The following is a 24486-nucleotide window of genomic DNA, read 5'->3' on the forward strand; positions in this document are numbered from 1 at the left end:
CCGTCAAGAATTTATGGCAATTCCTCTTTTTGCCTTAATTTACTTCCAGTTTGATTACAAACCCTCATTTTTTATATAAAGATGGTATTTTTACAGGTAAGTCAGTCTGAAATAGGTGGAGTTCTTCCTAACTTTTGAAGGTCAGCAGAAAAAAAGGACAACTCACTGAGAAGGAAATACGTTTAATTTTAAGAAGCAGTAACAAATCGTAACAGACAAGATCTCTGAGATCTTAAAGCCCGGCCAAAAGCTGGCTTCTTACACAAGCAAGGCTGTAAATGATAATCATTCACCAATTACAGTGAAATTCCGGACTTTGTCCCGTCAATCAATAGATGTACCAGAGTTACCCCTTAAAAGAGATGCCAACTCAAGTCCTAAATACTCCATTTACCAGAATCTGCCTTAGAAAAGACAAGATTTCAAGATTGTATTGGTTTCTGTTTTTGTGACACCCCCACTCCGAGTTAAAAGAGAGGAGATGAGAAAAACCATATAATTCTTAACTTGTGCGAGTGATGGAGTTAAACGGGGCGACCTCTGGGGCCCTGCCCTGACCAGGCGGTGTACATCTTGTCTAACATCCAGTCATCCACCTTCTGTAAACAGTGGGCTAACAGACCCGTCCCTGCACCTGCCCTTAAGCTCCAGAGAAGTACAGACTTCAAATGTTATTTGCAGTCAGTCGCTGTAAAAGAACTAATAAATGACTTCAGGCTTGACGACAACCTCAGTGATTCCTGAAAATGCACAACAGGAAATCTAACTATCCTCCACCCTCCAGAGCCATTCGTCAAGAGCAGCCGGGAGTCCCAGCCACAGGGAAGCCAGTGGCAGAAAGCTAACCCCGGCACCACTCTGCCTCCCTGTCACAGGCACAGCCAAGGACAAGGAGTGCCCACACCAGAGGGAGGAGGGGAGGAGGAACATGTCCCCAAGTTTCAAACACAGGGGGTTACCGGGCAGCGGACCAGTGACAACCTCGACTGCCAACCCCTAGTGTCTTATTTGCAGCCGATCACCAAGGGTCTTGCCTCCACCGGCTGACCCGGGCGTCTCACCTGGTGCCCGAGCACAGTCCTGGCTCAGGGCTGAGGCTGCTGGCCTCCTTCCCTTCCCTGCTCCTAAGGGGCGAGGGGCTGAGGGTGGCCAACGATCCAAGACCCGGGGCCCAGCGGAGGCACCGGCTGCGACGTCCGGGCCCTGCACTCTCGCTGAGGCTTCCCCGGGCGACTCAGGGGCGCCGGCCCCCAAGGCCGAGTGGCGGGGACTGGCCGGGCACCGCGATTGGCCGCGGCCCGCATCGCTCGCCCAGAGAGCCGGGCCGCTGGGGCGGAGAGGAAGTGGCGGCTGCCGCTCTGCACCAACCATGTTCGGCCGGCGGGCGAATGTCACCCGGCGCCCGGAGCGGGTCGGAGGGCACGGGGCGGACACTCGGATCTCCACGGCATCCCGGAGACCCCCCGAGGGTTCGCCAGCCCCCAACTCCTACCCGCGGGGGCGCCGCACGGTCCCCGGAGGCTCCCCGCCCCCACACCTCGCCCGTTCCGTAGCCAAGGCGGGTCGGGCCCAGCGCGCCAGGCCGGCCCGGGGGCGCCCGCGGGGACCCGGAGGCGCTCGCAGCTAGGCCGCGCCGGGGTAGGTGACCCCTGCGCGCAGAGCCCTCCCGGGACGCGCCTCTCGGGTGCCTTGAGCACTGGGACAAGTGCAGTGACAAAGCCCTGAGGCCAGGCCAGGCGCTGGCCGGCGGGTAGGAGGACGCGACGTCCCTGGCGAGTGGCGGCGGCCCAGCCCCCAGGAAGCCGGGCGCGCCGGCCAGGCCCGCGCCCAGCCGTGCGCGGAGCCCGCCCGGCCCGAGTGGCCGCTGGCACCCGACGCCCGTCACCCGATCCGGAGCCCCGCGGGCGAGCGCATCCCGGGAGCGTCTCATGGCACCCATCAAGTTTACTGTGGCCACTGCCCGGGCATGGATATCTGGGGACCGCGGGTGCCAGTCTATTTACACCAGAGACTGCCCGGAGAGAAGGGCTGCCGGGCACTGAGAAGAACCCCTGTTCTCTTCTTCGGACCTGGTGGCGACAGTGTCCGTAAACACACACATACACACACGCAGACAACACGCGCACACACGCAGACACACAACCCAATATTATTTTAAATGAGGCCCGACTCCAGCGGACCAGCACCCACAACGCACGACACCTGGGGCGCAGAATCACACAGAGCAGATCTGTGTCCATGGAGCCACCTCTTCGCATCTGCAAATCCAAAAGTGAAATTAAACCTCCACTAACCTCCTCCTCCCTCTCTACCTCCTCCTCCTCCTTGCAGCCTCAGCAGCCCCAGTACCAGCAGCAACAGCAGCAGACCCTGCTTCCCCTAAAATCAGATGATCCATAACTGCGCCGACTCTTCCTCCAAAAATCGGTATTAATATTTATGAACCCCGGCATTTTCCGTCTGCAAAACATCGTGTCAAAGCATCAGGACGCACATACATACAGAGCTCCTCCTGTCCCCATCAACATGCCCTCGAGAGAAAACACACGCACAGTCACAACTATTATTTGAAAAAAATGTTACCTCTCAGTGTGCTTTTTTTCACGCTACCAATACAATCCCGCAAGGTGTAAGTGTTGTTAGGGTGTGTAAAATGGAAATGAAAGCCCGTCAGTTGAATAATCGCAGGAGCAAAACTAAAAGTTACTCCCCGGCTTGCCTGAGAACAGTCCAGATCGAAAGCAAAACAAGGAGAGGAAACTGCGAGGAGCCGAGGCTGGAAATCCCCCCCACCCCCGCCCTCTCCCGGCCCCGCTCCCTCCCTCGCTCCCCCCCCCCTCCGCCCTCCTCCCTCCCCGCCCTTCCTCCCCAGTGTTTGTTTCAAGCTTGTGCAACCCGGAGGTGGAGGCAGAGGGAGGGCTCCAGCGGCCAGCCGGGAGGTGCGGAAGTTCGCCGCCGCTGTTCATTGGCCGGCAGCGCTGCTTTCATCATTTCTCGGAAAAGTCAATTTCATTTTCACTTCCCCACGTCGCGGCTGCGGGGGAGCAACAAGCGGCAGCGCGTGAGTGTGTAGCTCGCGCCAAGGGGAGCTCGCTTTCACCGCGGCCAGGCTGGAGTGGGGACTCCAGAAGTGGCGGGCCAGGCTAAGGATCTGGCCACCAGCTAGGTGACCGTAGGGAAAGAAGGAGTTACCTGACTCTGAATCCTACCTGAAGGCGGGGACCGACCAGGGGGCGCCTGGGAAGCCTGGCAACCCTTCCTGCCCCGTGGGTTAAGTGTTCGGAACCTCTGTGCACAGGCTGCACACACAAACTCATCTTGGAAAGTCGCCCGCTGCAAAGGAATGTAAGGAACGAAGTCAGCTAAAAAGAGGGCATTACTTTCCTCCCGAATTTATTGCGTCTCCTACTGGTCTACTGGGGGGGGGGGGGGAGCAGCCTGGCATTCTGTGTGAGTGCTAGGATGATTAGAAAGGCCTTCTCCTAGCAAGTCATTCCTCAAGGCTACTTCATGCCTTCACTATTAACGTTCCGTTCCTGCAAGATGAGATGGGCAAGGTTGTGCACTACTTAACTTAAAATGTCTTGCTTGTGGCTGGCCCTGGAGTGAAGGCTTAAAGCAACAGATGACTTCTAGCCAAGTCCATATTCGACCCTCTTATTAGCTGAACATCCCTGGCCGCTGTCTTCCATGCTGTACAATGGACCTAATAAAGAATTCTAGGCGGTCGGGTACCTAGGACAGGTGCAACAGCTGTTGCCCATTAGCTCTCCTAGGCCAGCTCCCCTGGAACCTCCTCCTCTGTGGTCATTTAACTTTAAAAGTATTTCGTTACATTTAGTTACACCTGTTTCTTCCCTGGGTTTACCATTTCATCAGCCTCTCGGCCTTCTCTAGCCACTAGAGAAGGTTCCATCCTAGGAGACTGTAACGACCTAGGCGTACACATCTGAAAACTAATTCTGTCTCCTGTTTGTCACAGAAGTGAGAGGAGAAAGGAAAGTATCCATACTTGTGAAAGGAAAACAGCTGGATTAAGGACTCTGCCTTGTCTCAAAAATAGATTTCCCTCGTGTACAAATCGTCCTTTTTCCTCCCCTAATAACACTGTACAAACCTTGTTTTCATATACACAATACATCAATAACCAGGAGAGTGTACAAAATGCAAGATGGTTGTCCCCTCTTTATCTACCAGGCACCTAAGTTAAAAACCTAATAACCGCTGATCATTCTTTGCTTGCCTGCTTTTTTGTGTGCATGAGCGCACGTGGTACGTGTGTGTGTGTTTGTGTGTGTGCAAGTCATTCACTCGCAGAGGCCAGAGTGTCCTGTCTGTCATTCTCTACAGTAAGACAAGGTTTCTCACTGAACCTAGAAGGAGACTGGCAGCTAGCCGCTCCAGCAAGCTTCCCCAGCCACAGCGGTGGAATGAGGTGTGCACACAGCCAGGCCTGGCTTTTCAAGTGAGAACTGGGGTTTGAGCTCATCTCTCCATGCTTTCGCAGCCACAGTCTTCCCCGCCGAGCCATCTCGACAGCCCCTGCTCGTTGTTTTCTTTGCTGCTGTTGCTTGTTTTACTTTTGTTTGTTTCTTTGTTTGTTCATGTGTTTTCTGTTTTTAGACAGGATCTTCCTATCTAAAGAAGTCCAGGCTAGCCATAAGTGTGGCCCAAGTAGTCCTGGACCCAAGATGCCCCTGCCTTAGCTCTCCAGTTTTGAAATTATAGGCGTGTGCTATCGGTATCTGTTTATTTTCATCTGTACCCAGACTGTTGTATTCTCTTCCCTAGAAGAAGGAAAGGAAGGGAAGAAAGGTGTCCTTCTGAACTTCTGGCTCATTCCAGGCTCAATTCAGCATCTTTTTTTTTTTTATGTACAGGCCCAAGGAGAGAAAGAAACAATGAGGTCTGATGGGACAAATCAGTGTTACCTTGCTGGTGTCCATGACAATAGCTGCCTCAGTGGCAAACACTCAGGGGAGACAGACAGGACGTGCCCACAAGTCTCTACCCAGCATCCTAGTGACTTACGGCCATCCACAAAGGCCAGTCCTGGAAGCCCCATGGCTGGGTAGAGAAAGCATTCCAACTGTTTGCTTCTGAACATTGTCCTCCCATCCGTCAGTCTTCACGAGATGCTCCATCAGGAACTGGCCCTGCCTGCTCTTAGTGCAGCCTGACCTCACTGTTTAAGGAAGAGCCATGTCCTAATCATGTGTGATCTCTGAGAAGCAACAAAGAGTCGGCTTGGACTGTTTGGAGTGTTTTAGTTGTCTTTGATATCTTCCCACAACATCCGTCCATCCAATCAGTTGTATCCGTATACATCCAATCACAATCAATGGTCCTCTTCACATATCAATGCCGCGCCCCAATGTCTCTCGCTAAGGCACACCCAGAGAGCACTGCCTTCCATCTCTGCGGCTCCCGAGACCCCTGCCCAGTTGCCTCCTTGGGTTCCGACTTGTCAATAGACACATTGTTATCAAAGTTAAGCAGAAACTTACTTCGCTTCCAGCCCAATTCTAGTTCTCTCGCAGCCCCTCCGCAACCCATCTGGAGCCTTCACAATAAAGGTCATACTAGTTGTAAGATACATGAAGTCAGTTTAGTGTGGTGGCAGACTGCCCTCTAACCTCGTGTGTTGCCAGTGCACCCTCCAGGACCCGCGTCCCTCCCTTGCTAAGCCAGCTGGCTTCCTTTTTGTGTAGAACATCAGAGTCATTCTCACGTTCCTTGTTTATCATTAGCCTGAGGCCCTCCACATCCATGGTCAGATATTTTTAGACCCACAATTCCTCGCTCCTGTCTGTAAGTTCTTACAGAACAGGCTAGGCTGTCTCGGCATTTGTTTTATACTTCAATAACATTTTAAATGATTCATTTACTTTATTTTATAGTATAAGTGGTTTTGCCTGTGTGCATATAAGTGCACTGTGTGCGCGCGCAGAGCCCGCAGAAGTCAAAAGAGGACCTCAGATGTCCTGGAACTGGAATATGGGTGGTTGTGAGTCTGCGTTTGGGGATCAAAAACTGAACCTGGGTCCTCTGTGAGCATAGTGAGTGTTCTTAACTGTTGAGCCATCTGTCCAGACCCCTTTAATGACATTTTAATACAAATGTAACTGATTGCCATCACATGGAAGTCAGAAAATAGCATTGCTGAGCATGATGGCAGACAACTTTAATCCTAGCACTTGTGAGGCTGAGGGAGGTTGATCCTGAGTTCTTGGTAAGACCTTGGCTTGAAGAAACAAGGTTGAATATATAGCTCAGCTGTTAGTGTTTTCCTAATGTGAGCAAGGACATGAAATCTGGCCCCCACCGTGTGCCTGAATGTATACACACACACACACACACACACACACACACAACACACTCACACACACAGGGACCAGGGAGGACCTAAAATTTTGCCCTCAGAAATAGTTTTACCAGTATTCGTACATACTTCCAACTAGTAATTTTTCTTTCTTTTTTTTTTTTTTTTTTTTTTTTGATTTTTCGAGACAGGGTTTCTCCGTAGCTTTTTGGTTCCTGTCCTGGAACTAGCTCTTGTAGACCAGGCTGGCATCGAACTCACAGAGATCCACCTGCCTCTGCCTCCCGAGTGCTGAGATTAAAGGCGTGCGCCACCACCGCCCGGCTCCAACTAGTAATTTTTCAAATGTGCTGTTTCCAGTCCTCATCCGCTAATCGGTTCACGTGCAGACTGCACTTCCCATCCCCCTCCTGATGTGATATCTTTCTGTCTTGTTCCATTTCTTGGCTGCCTCCTGTTTTTCTGCCAGCCCCCTAAATTATGGTGTTTCCAAGCATCCTATCTTCAACCCCCTTATTTTCTCATTTCATATGCTCTTTCTCTTTGGGTGCTCTCCTCCACGCCCCAAACCTCAGATATCGCTACAGATGGTCCTGAACTTAACAGTCGTTCTTTTAATTTTCCAATTATGCAGTGGTACAAAAGCAACAAGGATTCAGTAGAAAACCTTACTGCAAATTTTGAATGTTGGCCTTTTCCTGGGCTAGCACTATGCAGTATAAATACTTTGTTGCCATGTTGAGCAAGACAGACATCCTCATCTCCTAGTCAGCCCCAAGATCACCAGGTGAAACAGCCCACACTCTGCAACGTACCAGTTGCTAAACTATAACCGTCCCTAGGCTTGGTCTATCCAATGCATTATAGGGTATAGTGTTTCCATTTGTGATGGGTTTCTGAGGGTCAGGCCTCTTATAAGTTGAGAAACATCTATATTTGGTGATGATTTCAAACTAAAACTCTGAGCTACAGACATATTACCTCCTAGATGCCCATGAGACACATATATATCAAATTCAGGTCAATGCTCACACAAGGAAAACACAGACTGGGTCTCACCATGTCAGTCAGGCTGCCTGGAAGTCAGAATTGTCCTCGATCAGCCTCACAAGTTCTGGGGTTGCAGTCTAAAAGTAAACTCATAACATCTTTTCCTACAAACTCAGATTTGTCATTTTATCAAGAGCCAGAAATCTGGGAAATATTACAACCATCCCCACCACCGTCTCTCTCTCTCTCTCTCTCTCTCTCTCTCTCTCTCTCTCTCTCTCTCACACACACACACACACACACACACACCTTGTCTGCATCCCTGGGCCGCCCCTGGGCCGCCCCTGGGCATAGGTACTGCCTGCAATTTTCCAGACCCTTAACTCACAAAATATAGCATAAATAACACCATGTTCTTATGCCCTTGATGAGATATCACTACCAATCATAGATAAAAAATGACTCAGAGCATCCACATGATATCGATACACATAGTCACGAAATATTTTTTGGCTCTTTGATGATACACACACACACACACATAAATCTCTGCAGAAAATTAGTCAATATAGCAAAAGAATGTTTTTGATAGTCTGTGAGAAAGGTATCATTTGCTGAATGAGAAAACTAAAATATTTCCTTGGAGATTGGGTTTTTCATTTCATCTGCAGAGTGGATGTCCTACAGAATCTTCCTAGGTGTACTGATAGTGTTTTCTTTCTCTTTGGGAGAGTTGAGGAAAGACACTGGTTATTTAAACAGTCGATCTTGACTGAGGGGAACAAATTGGAGATACACTCTGAGTCCCTTTTTGAATGGGCTTTTAATTTATCTTGCGGACAAGTGAGATACTTAAACAAAACAATTAATCATTCAATTGGCAATATTTGCTGGCTGCCCTCAGCACTGGCTGTATAGCTGTGAACGAAAGAAAGAGAGCCACTGTCATCTTTTTTACAGTCTAGTCAATTCCTATTTTCATTTCCATCGTAGCATCTTGGTAATGGCAGGGTCGTGGCCTCCAGCTATTATAGCAGTGCCTAGGATTGTACATCATGTGTCTAAGAAGGTACAATATGTGGCACGCTAACTCAGGTAAATATAAACACATTTGAGATTAAGTCAAAACCCTCAGCAGACTGCCAGCTAAGGCTCCAGATCTGTCCACAGAGCCACTGGTACCACTTCTGTGCTGTCCACCCGGGCTCTTCTACGAGGTTCTAAAATTCAGGGTGAGGGGAGAGCATAAGAAGATGAGGGTTTCACACTTGCCAGAGCACACGATCAATGTAAAGGTAAGTCCTGTGCTGCAAAGAGCCTTCCAGCGAAGTCTAAGATGAATAAAGACAGCCAGGTTAAAGGTTAAACTCTAGCAAAGACAACAGAACTGCAGCCATGTGCAGTTCTGTGAAACTACTAACACATTGAAGACATTTTTTGAGCATGTTTGCTCAGTACTATTTCACTAGAAACAGTAACAGAGCTTAGTCTGTTACAAAATCAGGAAAATCATGAGTTTACATTGGGTAATATATTGCCCAACGCTTAGTAATAAATATTCTGATGAATAAAAGGGAAACATAACTCTAAAATTTCCAAGATAGTTCTCCCTTCCCCTCCTCCTTACTCTCTCCCCCATCTCTCTTTGTGTGTGTCTCTCTCTCCTGTGTGTGATGAGTGTTCTTGTCCAAAGGACGTCATGAGATGTTTTTTGGAATCACTTCCCAAGCGACTGGGAGGGAGTTCTGCCTCTGCCTCTAAAGCTGCCTGAGGAAGGGTCCCTAGCTTTATCTCGATGCTCATCAGAAAGACTGCTGTGATGCCCTTAGGGATTAAAGAGAGAGATTTCAGATGTGGAGCCTCAAGTCAGTAAAGTAGAGCTGGAGACTTGGCTCAGGTGGTGAAGTGCTTCCCACAATAGCATGGGGACCAGGGTCCATATCCTTAGTGTTCACCTAAAGGCTGGACGGGGAGCTACATGCCAATTATCCCAGCTATCTCAAGGCAGGGGTAGGCAGATCTCTGGAAATTTAAAGCTAGCCTGGTCTATATAGTAAGTTCTAGGCCAGGATTACCTAATAAGACCCTGTCTCTAAACAAACAAAAAAGTAAGTAAATATAAGGTCACATTCTGGGTACTGGAGGCTACTGGGTAGATTTTAGCATACAAATGAGGGCAGGGGCATGGTTTAACCTTGAACCATCTTCTGGGAGTTGACAGAAAGGGCTGGAAAGACATGGAATGTGGCAAGAGGTGGGCAGAGCTTGCAAGGGGTCTGGATTTTATTCCGTGGGCAGTGGGAACTGTGAAGGGGTCTGTGTGGGATCCACCTATGGTTTCAAAATCGTGCTGTCAATTTCCCAATCGCCTCTTGACCATCAAAGAAATTTCTCAACTTGCCGGCCTTTTGGAGGAATTCGCAACTGCTCCCTCATTGCCTCTCTGTCCATGACTAGAAGGATTGGCTGAAACACTCTGTTCTCTGGTCAGTGTTTTGAATTCTGTTTTATAAGTTCGTAAGGCAGAATGCTCATTTCTGTCTAGCCTCCTCTGATTTCCTTCTCCATGGGTAGATGAAGTGAATTTAATTAATGACTTTGCACCACATACCCCCAAATAACCTTATGGGGGGCAGATTTCAGGCATACACTTTGTCCTCAGATTTCTGGGTGAAAAGTGATGATTTTTAGAGATTGTGTCATGACTTTTAAAAAAATCAATATTCATTCCAGAATTATAGTGGTTCCGGGGTGTGGTTTGATTTCTAACATTTTTCAGATTTTTTTTCCATGAAAAATTCCTTTTGTAATAGTTCCTAAAATTTTTAAATTTTATTGACATATGTGGAACTTCACAACTTAACATCTGTTTATTTTTGATCTTCAGACTATGGATCCTGGCTTCAAGCTCCACTCTTCATGTTTGTTTTTGAACTTGGGTCTAGAGAAGCCCATACTGGCCGTAAATTTGTTATGCAGCCTCCACTCCACCGCCAAAGTTCTGGGGTTACAGGTGCATGCCTCCATGGCCTGTGGGTTGCCCTCATTTCTAACCAAATAGGTTTTCTTTTTACCTGTTTGATAACGTTGCAGTTCTGGACTGGGGAAGAAAGGCTGTTGGTTGAAACGCAGAAGATAATTAGAGTCACTATTACAATCTGTTAGTCACCCTTCAATTCCAGATCACTGGAGATAGGAAAGAAAACACAACCAGTCATGTCCAAGACACCGTAAAGCAGAAGGAAGTGTTCCAACCAAGCCGCACACGGCTATGCAAGCGTGGGTACCACTGATGGAGTTCTATGGGGTGAACCTAAGACTGCACTAAGTGAGCCCAGCCATGTCAGGATTACCAGCTTGACGGGCCCATCATTGCTCACGATATCCTCAAATTATCTCCCTTTTATTTGTTTTCTGTCCCTCTCTGGATGAGGACTTTTCAACAATGTGAAACTGGCTGGATTACGGCGCGTGCTTCACGGTACCTGCGGCTGATTGCAGCCCTGCTGCCGTGAAATGTCCTGCTGATCCTTTTCCCTGACTGAGAAGCTGGCTCTGTCATCTCTCATGGTACTTACATCTGATCACATAAGCACGTTCTCATTTGTGAACATTTTAGTTCATTATGAACCTAAGTGTGACAGTGGACACAAAATTAAATTTTTATGTGAATACCTTAATGAATATCATGCACAAACCCAAAGGAATTCTTCAAAATGTCAACAGTTATCTTTGAGTAAGTTACTTCCTTTTCTTCTGGAACTTTCCCATTGCCCCCTCATACCAACTATTCTGCTTGCCTGAGGATTTCCATGTATAGTGGAAATTATTTTTTTCTATTAAAAAGTAGTATTTGATTATAGGTTTCATTTTTAACAACATAAAAGCTGGGATTCTTTTCAGGAATTTACCCCATAGCACTTTTATGAATTTTATGTAAACTCCTTAAAACTTTTAGTTGTTTGTTCCACGGTATTTCGAAAAGAAAGCACTGAGCTCCCACATCCAAGATACCATACACACAGTACTTGAAGGTTTTCAAAATCCATATATCTTCAAGTTACACTGAAGATCATCTTCCTACAATTGCATTATAATGTCTTAGCTATTTTTCAAAATCATTCTTTCCTTGTGGTTTAAATATTCATTCTCAAAGGAACATATATGACATTTAAGAAATAAATACAGAAGAGCACAGTTTCTGGAATTCGATACTCACAAAATATGAAAATAACATGTTCAAACTTAAGCACGGTGCTTTAAGTGTGTTATTTGAAAGAGTTCAAAGAAATCTAATAACAATGAAAAAGTCTATTCTAGTTCTTAATTTCACTTCAGTTATGTGTAACTTCAATTACTAGATTCTGAGAAGTCCAGTTCGAGGAGCTGACAAGCTGACCAGCAGGTAAAGGCACTTGTCACTTGGGCCTGACAACCTGAGTTCCATTCCTGGAACCACAAACCCCTGACTTCAGGAATACATTCTCTCACTTCCACATACATGCCATTGCACGCATGCACCCTACCCCATACATACATCATGCACACATGTGCACACACTAATAACACATAAACCTTTTAAAGAGTTCTTTTTTATTTGTGTGTATGTGTCTGGGTGGGTGCTCGCCATGTGTGTGAGAGAAGTATCTGGGAGGGACCAGAAAAGTTCCTCAGATCTGCTGGAGTTAATAGCAGCTGTAGTCTGTTAGATGTGGGTGCTGGAAACCAACCTGGGGGCCTCTGCTCAAGCAGAGAGCGTTCTTAGTCTCTGAGCCATTTCTCCAGTTGAGTCTGACTATGTAACTCTGGACGGTGTGGAACTCACTATTATGACAAAGCTGGCCTCAAACTCACAGAGATTCACCTGCCCCTGCCTTCCAAGTGCTGGCACTGAAGGCACGGACCACTGTGCCCAGCCCAAATATATAATTGTTTTAAAGTCCAAATCAGGGGCTTCAGAGATGGCTCAGTGGTTAAAAACTATTTACAGCTCTTCCAAAGGACCTGGTTTCTGTTCCCAGCACCCACGTGGAGGTCCACAATCACCTGTAACTCTAGTTCTAGGAGATCTCACGCCCCCTTTTGACTTCCATGGTGATTAGGCATGTATGTGGTTCACAGACATACATACAGGCAAAACACCCAAACATACCATCTTTAAGGAAGAGCATAGCATCCTTCTGCTCAAGTAGTGCAGTTGAGGGAAGGAGGCAAACAGCTAGAAGAGTCCAGGCTATTGAAGATGCTTTGAAAACCAAGTGCCATGCACCTGTCTACTCAGCACAGCTGGGAAGTCCTCATGCCAAGTTCAGATCTGGACAGTTACTCACCGGGAAGAGATGGCTGCTTCTTTCATTGATGGGACACTTATCGGGGCAAGCACAAAGCTAAACAGTCACAGACGAGGGCTGGCTATAACCTCGCGTGTATGGCTGTGTGTCCACCCCTCCCACCCAAGCTCCTGGGCACAGGCTCATGTGCTGGGAAACTTGGTGCCAGGGTGGCAGTGCAGAGAGAAGGTAGAATGTTTCAAAGGCAGGACCTAGTAAAAGCTGGTTTAGTCTTCGCTGTCAGCTTCAAGACTCAAAACGGTTCTTTTGGGACCCTGATTAGTTACAAACATGGTGGGTTGTCATAAGAAAGAAGAGGAAAGAAAAGCAAGCCTGTCCTGTGGACCTGTCAGCCTTCCAATCTTGTCATGTCATCCCTTCTTCTTGTATGACTTCCTATAGTAATGCTATTTGCCTTATTGTGATGTGACCAGAAGTTCTGCCCTGAGCCCCACTCAAGCTGGAACCTGCTCTTAAATGATCAGAACCGTGAGCTAAATAATAATAATAATAACTTTGTTTTCAGTTACGTATGTGTTTCTGTGTGAGGCTATGTGCACAGGCACTTAAGTATAGGTGCTCCAGGGAGCACTACATCCCCTTGGAACTGGAATTACAGATGCCTGTGTGGGTGGGAATGGCACTCCTAGCCACTGAGGACTCTCTTTCCATGTCTCCCATACTTCTCTACACTGACTATTGGGTACCGTGTCATAGCAGCAGATGCCAGCCTCATACAAACGGTGAACAGTGGAGCAGAGCAAAGCACCAAAGTGAAATGTTCAGCAGCTTTCAGCACTGGGGGCTGAGCTGAAAAGTAAACAGCGGAGTATTTAAAAGGCATGCATATGTGTGTCATCAATTATTGACTCCCAGCATTTAGAAACCATGACAGAAGGTTCCAGACCTTAAAAGATCCACCTCCCTCCATGAAGAGCGCCGACTTGGCAAACTGATTTGGTACTATAACCCAATACGGTTACGGTTCTAAACCAGAGCTGATATTAGTAGAGGTATGAGCCTCACTTCTTTCCATTAGAAGTAGGAGAGGAGGCAGCCTGGAGCCAATGCAGAAGAAATTTGTGCCTTTCAAAAGATCCATAGGACAGCTCTTAGCCCCTGAGGCCCCAGATTGAAAAGAATTTCCCTGTGGCACTTCAGCTGGACCCCCAAGAAGGAAAGGGAAAAGTCACAGTCCCCAGAGGAAGGCCCGGAGATGGGGATTCCTGGACCCTCGCGGGGCATTCATTAGTAGATGAGCAGCTGTAATGATAGAGTTAGGTATTCGCGGTCACACTCAGGATGAATGGAAGATTAGCCTCAAGTTATGTGTTAACTCAGCATTTCGCTCACAAGTTACTTTAATTACATGCCTGTGTCTATGCCGTAACACCAAACATCTGCTAGAAACTGAAGAAAATAGCTTCTCTCCAGATGTTTAGCTTCTGGCCAAGGAGGCAGAGCACCTGTGGACTAAAATAGCATTTTACCAGATGTTTGATAGTGTGTACCTGGAGACTAGCTCCAGCTCTGGGTGTCCAGCCCACCATGAGGGCTCCACATAGAGACCCTTTATATTTACCAAGGTGAGGACAGAGGACTGTTATAACTTCTGGACTGTGAGGTACACATGGGGCCCATGGTCTCCTGTACTATTTGTACAAATAAACCTGAAACGGGAAAAAGGCAAGTAATGGAATGTGTTCTTGTGACAACTGTAAGTTCAATGTTTTGATATTGCAATGCACTTCAATCAGTAGAATAAGTGTCACTATCATATGCTTCAAAAACATGAATATATGTGCATATTCATACCTTAATATGACATAGGAATGTATGTGCATATGCATATCAGTACAAGTGTCTATACACACATATGCATTTGTCATACATGCATATATACATCTATGCTGTGTGTTTATATACAGGGATGGAAATATTTATTACAGGTACTGGCTCATGTGCTTAAGGAATCTCTCGACCTATCGTTGACAACTGGAGGTCCTGGGAATCGAACACCAGGCCCAAGCTGGTGGTGCAAATGAACCCAAATATGAAGGCCTGAGAACCTAAAAAGATGATGGTGTCAGTGCAGGCCTCAGTCTGAAAGCCCGCAGGCCAGGAATGCTGTGTCCTCTCTTGAATAGAGAAGTTGACTTTACCGTGTTCCTTGCTGCTTTATTGAGACCCTCCCTCAACAGATAGGATACCTCTCCCACGTTACTGGGGTGGATCTTCTTTATTCTGTCTACCAACTCAAGGGATAGTGCTTGAGCAGAGGGCAAAAATTAGAACAAAATACACTGGCATATATGTGTGGAAACATCATAATGAAACACATTACTTTATAGACAACCTTTTTGTAAAAACTCAACACTCAACAAGTATTAATGTCCCCAAAACACTGTCAGTCCCACCCAAAAACAATGTACTTCAAGCAATCTGGGTGCCTTGGGCTTTGTGAAGTTGATGTATGATCCTGGTCACAGCAAGCATGTACACACATATGAATACATGGAGACAACATAACCTAAGCGTGTCTGTTCATTTTTATTATTGATACCTGACTTTTTGTAGAATAGCCTATTTTTCTGAGACTGATTAAAAATTTTGACTAAGGCAAGTGCTCTCAGTATTATCACTAAAGAAAGAAGAAAAACAGTGTAAAAAAACTATTGGCTGAGTGTGACATAGGTGTTCCTCACTGATGCCTGATGCTGAAACCCTTCATCCTCCCGTTGGTCAGTTCCTTGGGGGCTGAGCGTCTAATTCCCAGTTGAGTATGTGTCTTAGAATTTTTATTGCTGTGAAGAGACACCATGACCGTGGCAATTCTTATAAAAGAAAACATTTAATTGGGCAGCTCAGTTCAGAGGTTCAGTCTATTATCATCATGGTGGGACATGGCAGTGTGCAGGCAGACATAGCACTGGAGAAGTAGCTGAGGGTTCTACCGCTTGTGGAGGCAACAGGAAGTGAACTGAGACACTGGGCTGTCTGTATCTTGAGTATAGGAGACCTCAAAGCCCCTCTCTATAGTGACACATTTCCTCCAACAAGGCCACACCTCCTAATAGTGCTACTCCCTTTGAGTTTATGGACACCAATTGCATTCAAACCACCACAGTGTGTTATCTCCCTCTTTTAAAATCTATGAGAACAAGTTCTTAAGTAGCATCTCCACTGCTACTGTTGCTGTCTAACAGCTGGTCCTGCTCAGATGCACCACGTGTTGTTGAAACATATCACATGGTCCACATGTATTCCAACCCAGGCCCGCCCACCTCTCTATAGCTTTCCCGTACACTCTTTTTCTTATCCCTGAACAGTACACTACAGTGTACAGGCAAGATCTAGCTGACTGCCTGTTTGTGTATAGCCCTTGAACCAAGAATGCTTTTCATATTTTTTAAATCATTCAGTATAGTGATATTTTATTAAGAATGATTTTTACATTTTTAAGTCATTCGGTATAGTGATGTTTTAATAAATAAAGCTTGCCTAAAGACCAGAATGCAAAGCTAGCCACACTAGTCAGCCACACAGGCCAGGCGGTTGTAGTGCACACCTTTAATCCCAGCACTAGAGAGGGATGTAAGACAGGATGAGACAGGAACTCACTCTCTTTTCAGTCTGAAGATTTCGTAGAGGTAAGAGCTCTCTAGTGGTTGGCTGCTTTGCTTCTCTGATCTTTCAGCTTGAACCCCAATATCTGCCTCTGGGTTTTTATTATTCATGCTACAATTCAGTGGGGGGATGAGGGAATCAAGTGAATAATATTTTGCAACACACGACGATTATGTGTAATTCAGATTTCAGTGTCCATAGCCGAAGTTGCAATGCACCATAGCCATGTGTGTTTGTTTATGTGTTGTCCAAGGTCGCTTTGTGCTCAAAGGACACAGCTGCACAGTTGCAGCCCAGGTTGCATGGCCCACGGAGCTTAAAATGATCACCAATTGGTCCTTTGTAAAAAGAAGTTGCTACCCTTATTAGCCACACTGTCCTCCTCTCTGTGCCTAAAATCCAACCTGCGCAGTCCCTCTTCCTAGAACTCTGTTTCCAGGTTTTTCTCTTTCTGGAATTCTCTTCTCTAGCATTTCGCATAGTGTTTATTTTCTTAAGGTCTCACTGAACTTGCACAAAACCAGCAGAAAGTCACTGAGGGTCAGAACGCATGTCTTTCCACTCAGCAACACATTTCTTAATCCTGGATGGAGGGTTTTGGTTTGCAATTCTGGCAGTCGCAAGGGAACGAGATACTTTCGTGAGAACGTGGTTGGTGCTATTCCATTACCATGGTGACACTTTCTGCAGCGTGTGAATGGCTGTCCCCTCTCCTGTTGAACACACTTTAGAAGCTGAAGGAAGAGACTGCACATTCCAAGACCCAGATTCAGGAAGCCAAGGGAAATATTACTGAAATTCTCATGTGCCATTTCAGCCGCGCCTCCAGCGCATGATCTTAGCAAGGAAGGAAACGTAGACTGGAGTTGTTTGCTGTTGTTAAATCCTCAGTGTAGCTCTTCACTTCCTGCTCCAGACTAGACTCCCTTCCTGGTTGCGCAGAGGGCTGTTGTCTGGGACGGTGATCTGTAAGTTTTTTTCCCCTTTAAATAAATACCACCCTATTAAACATAAAAAAAAAAAAATCCTCAGTGTAATTGTGAGCATGGCCCTCCAACGCTACAGCAGACAGATCCACGGAAGAACCAGCCAGAAAGCCCTCAAACAAAAGTTAGATCTTTGAGTGTGTGGGGTCATCACTTTGCATGAATCTGGGATTTCCTCCCTCACATCGTCACTGCACTACACTTGTGGACCCCTCAGTTGCTGCCCCATGGAACCTGTTTCCTCATCTGCAAAATGTGAACCCGCCTAATCCCAGAGAGTAAGTAAGATCAGATGAGAAAATATCTGTAAAACTTCTTTAAAACCAAATGTTAAAGGAATAGATAACATTTCATTGGTACCCAAATCATAAAACAGCAGCACACAATTCTACGTAAGGAATACCCTGTAACACACACACAGACGCACACGTAATATAAAAGATTTTAAAGAAATTCAACTAAGTTTGCACATCTGTGCGTGTACACTTTTTTCTTTAAAATACAGGCAGGAAAGATAAGGGACACTTCGAGATCACAAATGTATTCGGAGAGATGCAGGGCGCTTCCTGTCCTACCAGAGATGAGAGATGGAAATACTGAGAAGGTCGAACTGCAGACGATTAAAGATCAAGGCCAAGCCAAGACAGAAACCCCTGTGTGACAGTTTGAATTTAGAAAGCATGTCTTTCCCCAAGCAACCAGGCAGAGCGGTTCTCCATGGGAACCGTTCACATTACTGAGAGTGGCAATTACGAATACCGGGGGAGCTTCTGACAGAGTCTACTGAGGGGACTTTTGAACTGGGACGTAGAAGGAAACAGTCCAGGCAGAGTGACAAACAGGCTGCACGTGGGAGTGCTTTTAGCACTTGTCAAGGCTGGTGTCGGGGCTTCATGGTGCCATGGGCTTGGAGTTAGCACCTGGGAGTCCGTATCAGGGCTCTAACACACTAACTGTGTGACCTTGCTCTCTGAGAAGCAGATTTCTCTCCTACAAGTTAAGCACATACATATGAATACACACATATTACTTTTTTGGGGGACAGGGTCTCATGTAGTCCAAGCTGGCCTCGCTACATAGCTGAGGATGACCTTGAACTTCTGACCCTCCTACCATGACACCCAGTTTACGTGGTGCTGGGGACTGATCCAGGGTTCTCCACACACTAGACAAGCACTTGACCAGTGGAGCTGCGTCTCCAGACCCAGAACAATATATTCTTTTTTTCCAGGAGAGTGAAGCTAATGTCTCCAAAGCACCAGCCCACGTATCCTGGTTAAGAGAAGCTGCAGGTACTGCTCTGATTGACGGCTCAGTCATTCTTGAGACGTACACCTCATTGCCATCAAGCCAGCGTCCTTGGCTGCTAAACCTCAGTGGAGATGCAGAGCTTCTGTCATGAGCTGATAGATCATCTCCAGGCATCTGGAGGTGACTCTTGAGAAGAGCATAGCCAGGATAGAGAGGGCCACCTGCTGGCTTGGGTCGCCAGGCAACCCACAGAATCTGTAGTTGGCTGAAGAGTAAGAGTCTGGGGTCTTAGTCAGAGGACTGATACAAGCCAATGCCAAGGGAAGAATTCCCAAAGGAAGCGGGAGCCAGAGTCTGCAGAGAGCTTGACCACTGTGGGCAAGAAGGAAAGGCAAACTTGGAGCTAAAATGGCCGGTTTGAACATCAGGTGGGAGGGTAAGAAGGAAACAGAAAGTAGACCAAATGGGCGCGAGATGCCTGCACGGCCATATCTGGTGCTAGGGGAACCCACTGGAGAGTTGAGTGTTCGACGCCAGTGCCCCTTATCACTCATCCCCAGCCACTTGCTCCTGCCCACACTTTCCTACGTGTGATGCCGCCCAGGTACCAATTGGTGTTTGATCTGACCTATTTAGTGTCCAATCTTCCCTTTCTGGCTACCTGCCAGAAAACATGGCCCTCAATGGCTCAATATGATGAGTCAGTGTATTGAAAAAGGTCTCTTATTGATCAATAACATATAAAATAGAAAGAAGAATGAAAGAAAGTAATGAATGTTCTTCACATTGTGTAATATTTCAATATGATTTTTTTAATTTCTGATAATAAAAGGGCATGCAGAATTCTCAAATCAATTGTTCTGCAGAATTTTAGAGTCTAAATTTTGCCTCGTGTCCCTAAATTCATGTGCTGGACTCCCTACCCCAGCACTTCAGAATGTGATTATAGGAGAGACAAGGAGGCAATCATGATAATGCGAGGTCATCAGGGTGAGCCCTAATCCCATACAACTTGCGTCCTTATAAAGCATGAGATTAAGACCCAGAGATAGACCCGAGACAGGTGCACACACAGATAATGCCATGTGAACCCACAGTTAAAGAGCGGCCATTTGCAAGCCTAGGAAAGAAAGCAAACTTCCCAAGCCCTCAATTGCAAACCCCTAGCCTCCAAAACAGCAAGACGACCAACTACTGCTGTTTAGGTCATCTAGTTTAAAATATTTCATTATGGTAGCCTACCAAGCTCTCACAGAAAACTCACCCACATCCTAAAGATCCATTGCGGTACGCTGGGATACTGTTAACATTTATTTCAATACTGTTTTATTAAAAACTTATTCTAGGAGCAATGAGAGGAATCAGTGTGTAAAGGCATGTGCTGGGCAAGTCAGGTGAGCTGAATCCAGTCCTCTGGAAAGGAAAGAACGAATGCTAGCCAGATACACCATGGAAAACACACACACCACACTACACACACACACACACACCACACTACACTACACACACACACACCACACTACACACACACACCACACTACACCACACACACACACCACACTACACTACAACACACACACACCACACTACACTACACACACACACAACACTACACACACACACCACACTACACTACACCACACACACACCACACTACACACACACACCACACTACACCACACACACACACACCACACTACACACACACACCACACTACACACACACCACACTACACCACACACACACACACCACACCACACTACACTACACTACACACACACACCACACTACACTACACACACACCACACTACACTACACACACACACCACACTACACCACACACACACCACACTACACTACACACACACACCACACCACACTACACCACACACACACACCACACCACACTACACTACACACACACACACCACACCACACTACACTACACACACCACACACACACAACACCACACTACACACACACACCACACTACACACACACACCACACACACACACACCACACTACACCACACACACACACCACACCACACTACACTACACACACACACCACACCACACTACACACACACCACACCACACTACACTACACACACACACCACACTACACTACACACACACCACACTACACCACACACACACATACCACACCACACTACACTACACACACACACCACACTACACTACACACACACACCACACTACACACACCACACACACACCACACTACACTACACACACATACACACACACCACACCACACTACACTACACACACACACCACACTACACTACACACACACCACACTACACCACACACACACATACCACACCACACTACACTACACACACACACCACACTACACTACACACACACACCACACTACACTACACAAACACACACTACACTACACACACACACCACACTACACCACACACACACACCACACCACACTACACTACACACACACACCACACTACACTACACACACACCACACTACACTACACACACACTACACTACACACACACACACCACACTACACTACACACACACACCACACTACACTACACACACACACTACACTACACACACACCACACTACACTACACACACACACACCACACTACACTACACACACACACCACACTACACCACACACACACACCACACTACACTACACACACACACCACACTACACCACACACACACCACACTACACTACACACACACACACCACACTACACTACACACACACACACCACACTACACACACCACACACACCACACTACACTACACACACATACACACACACCACACCACACTACACACACCACACACACACAACACCACACTACACACACACACCACACTACACACACACACCACACACACACACACCACACTACACTACACACACACACCACACTACACACACCACACACACACCACACTACACTACACACACATACACACACACCACACCACACTACACACACCACACACACAACACCACAGTACACACACACACCACACTACACACACACACCACACACACACACCACACTACACTACACACACACACACCACACCACACTACACACACACCACACTACACACACACCACACTACACCACACACACACACCACACTACACACACACACACCACACTACACCACACACACACCACACCACACTACACCACACACACACCACACCACACTACACTACACACACACACCACACCACACTACACACACTACACACCACACACACACACCACACTACACACACCACACACACCACACACACACCACACTACACACACCACACACACACCACACTACACTACACACACCACACACACACACCACACTACACTACACACACACCACACTACACTATACACACCACACACACACACCACACTACACTACACCACACACACACACCACACTACACCACACACACACACCACACTACACCACACACACACCACACTACACTACACACACCACACACACACACCACACCACACTACACACACCACACACACCACACTACACTACACACACACACCACACCACACTACACTACACCACACACACACACCACAGTACACACACACCACACTACACCACACACACACACCACACCACACTACACTACACTACACACACACACACCACACCACACTACACACACACCACACTACACCACACACACACACCACACTACACACACACACACCACACTACACCACACACACACCACACCACACTACACCACACACACACCACACTACACTACACACACACACCACACCACACTACACACACTACACACCACACACACACACCACACTACACACACCACACACACCACACACACACCACACTACACTACACACACCACACACACACACCACACTACACTACACACACACCACACTACACTACACACACCACACACACACACCACACTACACTACACCACACACACACACCAGACTACACCACACACACACCACACTACACTACACACACCACACACACACACCACACCACACACACCACACTACACTACACACACACACCACACCACACTACACTACACCACACACACAACCACACTACACCACACACACACACCACACTACACACACACACACCACAGTACACACACACACCACACTACACCACACACACACACCACACCACACTACACTACACTACACACACACACACCACACTACACTACACACACCACACACACACCACACTACACTACACACACACACCACACTACACTACACACACTACACTACACACACACACCACACTACACCACACACACACACCACACCACACTACACTACACACACACCACACTACACCACACACACACACACACACCACACTACACCACACACACACACCACACCACACTACACTACACACACACACCACACCACACTACACACACACACCACACCACACTACACTACACACACACACCACACTACACCACACACACACACACCACACCACACTACACTACACACACACACCACACTACACTACACACACACACCACACTACACTACACACACACTACACTACACACACACACCACACTACACCACACACACACACACACCACACCACACTACACTACACACACACACACCACACTACACTACACACACACCACACTACACTACACACACACACTACACTACACACACACACACCACACTACACTACACACACACACACCACACTACACTACACACACACACTACACTACACACACACCACACTACACTACACACACACACACCACACTACACTACACACACACACACCACACTACACTACACCACACACACACCACACTACACTACACACACACTACACTACACACACACCACACTACACTACACACACACTACACTACACACACCACACTACACTACACACACACACTACACTACACACACACACCACACTACACTACACACACACACCACACTACACCACACACACACCACACTACACTACACACACACACACCACACTACACTACACACACACACACCACACACACACCACACTACACTACACACACATACACACACACCACACCACACTACACACACCACACACACACCACACCACACTACACACACACACCACACTACACACACACCACACACACACACACACCACACTACACTACACACACACACACACCACATCACACTACACACACACACCACACTACACCACACACACACCACACTACACACACACACACCACACTACACCACACACACACACACCACACTACACTACACACACACACCACACCACACTACACACACTACACACACCACACTACACTACACACACACACACCACACTACACTACACAGACACACCACACTACACTACACACACCACACACACACACCACACTACACTACACCACACACACACACCACACTACACTACACACACACACCACACTACACTACACCACACACACACACCACACTACACCACACACACACACCACACTACACTACACACACCACACACACACACACCACACCACACTACACACACCACACACACCACACTACACCACACACACACACCACACCACACTACACTACACCACACACACACACCACACTATACCACACACACACACCACACTACACCACACACACACACACCACACTACACTACACACACACACACCACACTACACTACACACACACCACACTACACTACACACACACCACACTACACTACACACACACACGTATGCACAACCATTCCTTAATACAAATTAAGCTTCTATAAAGAAATTTATGTAAAGCCTTTATTATAAACATTTAAACATTGGCTCATTTTTCTTTATTTGTTACCTAGTATTGCTGATGGGTG

General features: G+C 47.1%; 1 protein-coding gene across 2 annotated transcripts in view; it reads right to left on the reverse strand.

Moving 5' to 3' along the window:
* The window catches only part of Irf2 (interferon regulatory factor 2), a 109374-nt gene extending 106600 nt beyond the window's left edge, over positions 1–2774 (reverse strand). Inside the window, exon 1 of one of the 2 annotated variants that reach the window (XM_041632486.1) lies at positions 2584–2774. The gene's annotated coding sequence lies outside the window, so the exon portion shown is untranslated. Of the gene's footprint in view, positions 1–1061; positions 1203–2583 lie in introns of those variants that run through there. The other variant, XM_041632487.1, reaches the window with a different exon arrangement.
* Positions 2775–24486: the final 21712 nt, after the last annotated feature.

The sequence above is a fragment of the Microtus oregoni genome, unplaced genomic scaffold (genome assembly GCF_018167655.1).
Source record: "Microtus oregoni isolate MIOR12 unplaced genomic scaffold, Mior012 000041F_ref0000270, whole genome shotgun sequence".
Taxonomy (NCBI): domain Eukaryota; kingdom Metazoa; phylum Chordata; class Mammalia; order Rodentia; family Cricetidae; genus Microtus; species Microtus oregoni.